Source organism: Phyllobates terribilis, unplaced genomic scaffold, assembly GCF_046119375.1.
Source record: "Phyllobates terribilis strain yellow unplaced genomic scaffold, ASM4611937v1 Scaffold_89__1_contigs__length_6337102, whole genome shotgun sequence".
NCBI classification, from domain to species: Eukaryota; Metazoa; Chordata; class Amphibia; order Anura; family Dendrobatidae; genus Phyllobates; species Phyllobates terribilis.
In genome coordinates, this window is record NW_027362849.1 from 821,381 (window position 1) to 827,380 (window position 6,000).

Sequence of the window (6,000 nt, forward strand, 5' to 3'; positions counted from 1 at the left end):
CTTGGAAGAGACGTGCAGGTCGCAGTAGCTTAACAAGACGGTTTAAATGCCCCCTTGGAATAGGCTTGCATGTCGCAGTAGCTTAACAAGACGGTTTAAATGCCCCTTATAAGAGACGTGTAAGTTACAGTAGCTTAACAAGACGGTTTAAAAGCCCCTTGGAAGAGATGTGTAGGTCGCAGTAGCTTAACAAGATGGTTTAAATGCCCCTTGGAAGAGCGGTGGAGGTCGCACTAGCTTATCAAGATGGTTTAAATGCCCCTTGGAAGAGACATGCAGGACGCAGCAGCTTAAAAAGACGGTTTAAATGCCACTTGGAAGAGACGTGCAGGTCGCAGAGGCTTAACAAGACGGTTTAAATACCCCTTGGAAGAGCGGTGCATGTCGCAGTAGCTTAACAAGATGGTTTAAATGCCCCTTGGAAGAGCGGTGGAGGTCGCATTAGCTTAACAAGACAGTTTAAATGCCCCTTGGAAGAGACGTGCAGGTCGCAGTAGCTTAACAAGACGGTTTAAATGCCCCTTGGAATAGACGAGCAGGTCGCAGTAGCTTAACAAGACGGTTTAAATGCCCCTTGGAAGAGACATGCAGGTCGCAGTAACTTAACAAGACGGTTTAAATCCCCATTGGAAGAGACGTGCAGGTCGCAGCAGCTTAACAAGAGGGTTTAAATGCCCCTTGGAATAGGCTTGCAGGTCGCAGTAGCTTAACAAGACGGTTTAAATGCCCCTTGGAATAGACGAGCAGGTCGCAGTAGCTTAACAAGACGGTTTAAATGCCCCTTGGAAGAGACATGCAGGTCGCAGTAGCTTAACAAGACGGTTTAAATCCCCATTGGAAGAGACGTGCAGGTCGCAGCAGCTTAACAAGAGGGTTTAAATGCCCCTTGGAATAGGCTTGCAGGTCGCAGTAGCTTAACAAGACGGTTTAAATGCCCCTTGGAAGAGACTTGCAGGTCGCAGTAGCTTAACAACACGGTTTAAATTCCCCTTGGAAGAGAGGTGGAGGTCGCTGTAGCTTAACAAGACAGTTTAAATGACCCTTGGAAGAGACATGCAGGTCGCAGTAGCATAATAAGACGGTTTAAATGCCCCTTGGAAGAGATGTGCAGGTCGCAGTAGCTTAATAAGACGGTTTAAATGCCCCTTGGAAGAGAGGTGGAGGACGCAGTAGCTTAACAAGACAATTTAAATGCCCCTTGGAAGAGACGTGCAGGTCGCAGTAGCTTAACAAGACGGTTTAAATGCCCCTTGGAATAGACATGCCAGTCACAGCCGCTTAACAAGACGGTTTAAGTGCCCCTTGGAAGAGACGTGGAGGTCGCAGTAGCTTAACAAGACGGTTTAAATGACCATTGGAAGAGCGGTGGAGGTCGCAGTAGCTTAACAAGACAGTTTAAATGCCACTTGAAAGAGACGTGCAGGTCGCAGTAGCTTAACAAAACGCTTTAAATGCCACTTGGAAGAGACGTGCAGGTCGCAGTAGCTTAAAAAGACAGTTTAAATGCCTCTTGAAAGAGACGTGCAGGTCGCAGTAGCTTAACAAGACGGTTTAAATGCCCCTTGGAATAGACATGCAGGTCACAGTAGCTTAACAAGACGGTTTAAATGCCCCTTGGAAGAGACGTGAAGGTCGCAGTAGCTTAACAAGACGGTTTAAATGCCCCTTGGAAGAGACATGCAGGTCGCAGTAGCTTAACAAGAAAGTTTAAATGCCCCTTGAAAGAGACATGCAGGTCACAGCAGCTTAACAAGACGGTTTAAATGCCCCTTGGAATAGACATGCAGGTCACAGTAGCTTAACAAGACGGTTTAAATGCCCCTTGGAAGAGATGTGCAGGTCGCAGTAGCTTAAGAAGACAGTTTAAATGCCCCTTGGAAGAGATGTGCAGGTCGCAGTAGCTTAACAAGATGGTTTAAATGCCCCTTGGAAGAGCGGTGGAGGTCGCAGTAGCTTAACACGATGGTTTAAATGCCACTTGGAAGAGACATGCAGGTCGCAGCAGCATAAAAAGACGGTTTAAATGCCCCTTGGAAGAGACGTGCATGTCGTAGAGGCTTAACAAGACAGTTTAAATGCCCCTTGGAAGAGACATGCAAGTCGCAGTAGCTTAACAAGACGTTTTAAATGCCCTTGGAAAAGTGATGGAGGTTACAGTAGATTAACATGATGGTTTAAATGCCCCTTGGAAGAGACGATCAAGTATCAGGAGTTAAAAAAGAAGGTTTAAATGCGCCTTGGAAGAGAAATGCAGGTCGCAGTAGCATAACAAGACGGTTTAAATGCCCCTTGGAAGAGACGAGCAGGTCGCAGTAGCTTAACAAGACGGTTTAAATGCCCCTTGGAAGGGACGAGCAGGTCGCAGGATCTTAACAAGAGGGTTTAAATGTCCCTTAGAATAGGCTTGCAGGTCGCAGTTGCATAACAAGACGGTTTAAATGCCCCTTGGAAGAGACGAGCAGGTCGCAGGATCTTAACAAGAGGGTTTAAATGCCCCTTAGAATAGGCTTGCAGGTCGCAGTAGCTTAAAAAGATGGTTTAAATGCCCCATGGAAAAGTGGTGGAGGTTACAGTAGCCTAAAAAGACGGTTTAAATGCCCCTTGGAAGAGAAGTGCAAGTTACAGTAGCTTAACAAGACTGTTTAAATGCCCATTGGAAGAGATGTGCAGGTCGCAGTAGCTTAACAAGATGGTTTAAATGCCCCTTGGAAGAGCGGTGGAGGTCGCTGTAGCTTATCACGATGGTTTAAATGACCCTTGGAAGAGACGTGCAGGTCGCAGAGGCTTAACAAGATGGTTTAAATGCCCCTTTGAAGAGACATGCAGGTCGCAGTAGCTTAACAAGACGGTTTAAATGCCCCTTGGAAGAGACGTGCAAGTCGCAGTAGCTTAACAAGACGGTTTAAATGCCCCTTGGAAAAGTGGTGGAGGTTACAGTAGGTTAACAAGATGGTTTAAATGCCCCTTGGAAGAGATGATCAAGTCGCAGGAGCTTAAAAAGAAGGTTTAAATGCGCCTTGGAAGAGAAGTGCAGGTCGCAGTAGCTTAACAAGACAGTTTAAATGCCCCTTGGAAGAGACGAGCAGGTCGCAGTAGCTTAACAAGACGGTTTAAATGCCCCTTGGAAGAGAAGTGCAGGTAGCAGTAGCTTAACAAGACGGTTTAAATCCCCCTTGGAAGAGACATGCAGGTCGCAGTATCTTAACAAGAGGGTTTAAATGCCCCTTAGAATAGGCTTGCAGGTCGCAGTAGCTTAACAATACAGTTTAAATGCCCCGTGGAAGAGACGTGCAGGTCGCAGTAGCTTAATAAGACGGTTTAAATGCCCCTTGGAAGAGAGGTGGAGGTCGCAGTAGCTTAACAAGACGGTTTAAATGCCCCTTGGAAGTGCGGTGGAGGTCGCAGTAGCTTAACAAGATGGTTTAAATGCCCCTTGGAAGAGACATGCAGGTCGCAGCTGCTTAACAAGACGGTTTAAATGCCCCTTGGAAGAGACGTGCAGGACGCAGTAGCTTAACAAGACAGGTTAAATGCCCCTTGGAAGAGACATGCAGGTCGCAGTAGCTTAACAAGACAGTTAAATGCCCCTTGGAAGAGACGTGCAGGTCGCAGTAGCTTAACAAGACGGTTTAAATCCCCCTTGGAAGAGATGTGCAGGTCGCAGTAGGTTAACAAGAGGGTTTAAATGCCCCTTGAAATAGGCTTGCTGGTCGCAGTAGCTTAACAAGACGGTTTAAATGCCCCTTGGAAGAGACGTGCAGGTCGCATTAGCTTAACAAGACAGTTTAAATGAACCTTGGAAGAGCGGTGGAGGTTGCAGTAGCTTAACAAGACAGTTTAAATGCCACTTGGAAGAAACATGCAGGTCGGAGCAGTTAACAAGACTGTTTAAATGCCCCTAGGAAAAGACGTGTAGGTCGTAGAGGCTTAACAAGACGCTTTAAATGCCCCTCTGAAGAGACATGCAGGTCGCAGTAGCTTAACAAGACGGTTTAAATGCACCTTGGAAGAGACGTGCAGGTCGCAGTAGCTTAACAAGACGGTTTAAATGCCGCGTGGAAAAGTGGTGGAGGTTACAGTAGCTTAACCAGACGGTTTAAATGCCCCTTGGAAGAGACGTGCAAGTTACAGTAGCTTAACAAGATTTTTTAAATGCCCCTTGGAAGAGATGTGCAGGTCGCAGTAGCTTAACAAGATGGTTTAAATGCCCCTTGGAAGAGATGTGCAGGTCGCAGTAGCTTAAAACGATGATTTAAATGCCCCTTGGAAGAGACATGCAGGTCACAGCAGCTTAAAAAGACGGTTTAAATGCCCCTTGGAAGAGACGTGCATGTCGTAGAGGCTTAACAAGACGGTTTAAATGCCCCTTGGAAGAGACTTACAGGTCGCAGTAGCTTAACAAGACGGTTTAAAAGCCCCTTGGAAAAGTGGTGGAGGTTACAGTAGCTTAACAAGATGGTTTAAATGCCCCTTGGAAGAGACGATCAAGTACCAGAAGCTTAAAAAGAAGGTTTAAATGCGCCTTGGAAGAGAACTGCAGGTCGCAGTAGCATAACAAGACGGTTTAAATGCCCCTTGGAAGAGACGAGCAGGTCGCAGTAGCTTAACAAGACGGTTTAAATGCCCCTTGGAAGAGACGTGCAGGTAGCAGTAGCTTAACAAGACGGTTTAAATCCCCCTTGGAAGAGACATGCAGGTCGCAGGATCTTAACAAGAGGTTTTAAATGCCCCTTAGAATAGGCTTGCAGGTCGCAGTAGCTTAACAAGACAGTTTAAATGACCCCTTGGAAGAGACGTGCAGGTCGCAGTAGCTTAACATGACGGTTTAAATGCCCCTTGTAAGAGAAGTGCAAGTTACAGTAGCTTAACAAGACGGTTTAAATGCCCCTTGGAAGAGATGTGCAGGTCGCAGTAGCTTAACAAGATGGTTTAAATGCCCCTTGGAAGAGCGGTGGAGGTCGCAGTAGCTTATCACGATGGTTTAAATGTCCCTTGGAAGAGACATGCAGGTCGCAGGATCTTAACAAGAGGGTTTAAATGCCCCTTAGAATAGGCTTGCAGGTCGCAGTAGCTTAACAATACAGTTTAAATGCCCCTTGGAAGAGACGTGCAGGTCGCAGTAGCTTAATAAGATGGTTTAAATGCCCCTTGGAAGAGGCGAGCAGGTCGCAGTAGCTTAACAAGACGGTTTAAATGCCCCTTGGAAGAGACGTGCAGGTCGCAGTAGCTTAACAAGACGGTTTAAATCCCCCTTGGAAGAGATGTGAAGGTCGCAGTAGCTTAACAAGAGGGTTTAAATGCCCCTTGAAATAGGCTTGCTGGTCGCAGTAGCTTACCAAGACGATTTAAATGCCCCTTGGAAGAGACGTGCAGGTCGCAGTAGATTAACAAGACAGTTTAAATGGCCCTTGGAAGAGCGGTGGAGGTCGCAGTAGCTTAACAAGACAGTTTAAATGCCCTTTGGAAGAGACATGCAGGTCGCAGTAGCTTAACAAGACGGATTAAATGCCTCGTGGAAAAGTGGTGGAGGTTACAGTAGCTTAACAAGACGGTTTAAATGCCCCTTAGAAGAGATGTGCAGGTCGCAGTAGCTTAACAAGATGGTTTAAATGCCCCTTGGAAGAGCGGTGGAGGTCGCAGTAGCTTAACACGATGGTTTAAATGCCCCTTGGAAGAGTTATGCAGGTCGCAGTAGCTTAAAAAGACGGTTTAAATGCCTCGTGGAAAAGTGGTGGAGGCTACAGTAGCTTAACAAGACGGTTTAAATGCCCCTTGGAAGAGACATGCAGGTCGCAGTAGCTTAACAAACGTTTTAAATGCCCCTTGGAAAAGTGGTGGAGGTTACAGTAGCTTAACAAGATGGTTTAAATGCCCCTTGGAAGAGACGATCAAGTATCAGGAGCTTAAAAAGAAGGTTTAAATCCCCCTTGGAAGAGAAGTGCAGGTCGCAGTAGCATAACAAGACGGTTTAAATGCCCCTTGGAAGAGACGAGCAGGTCG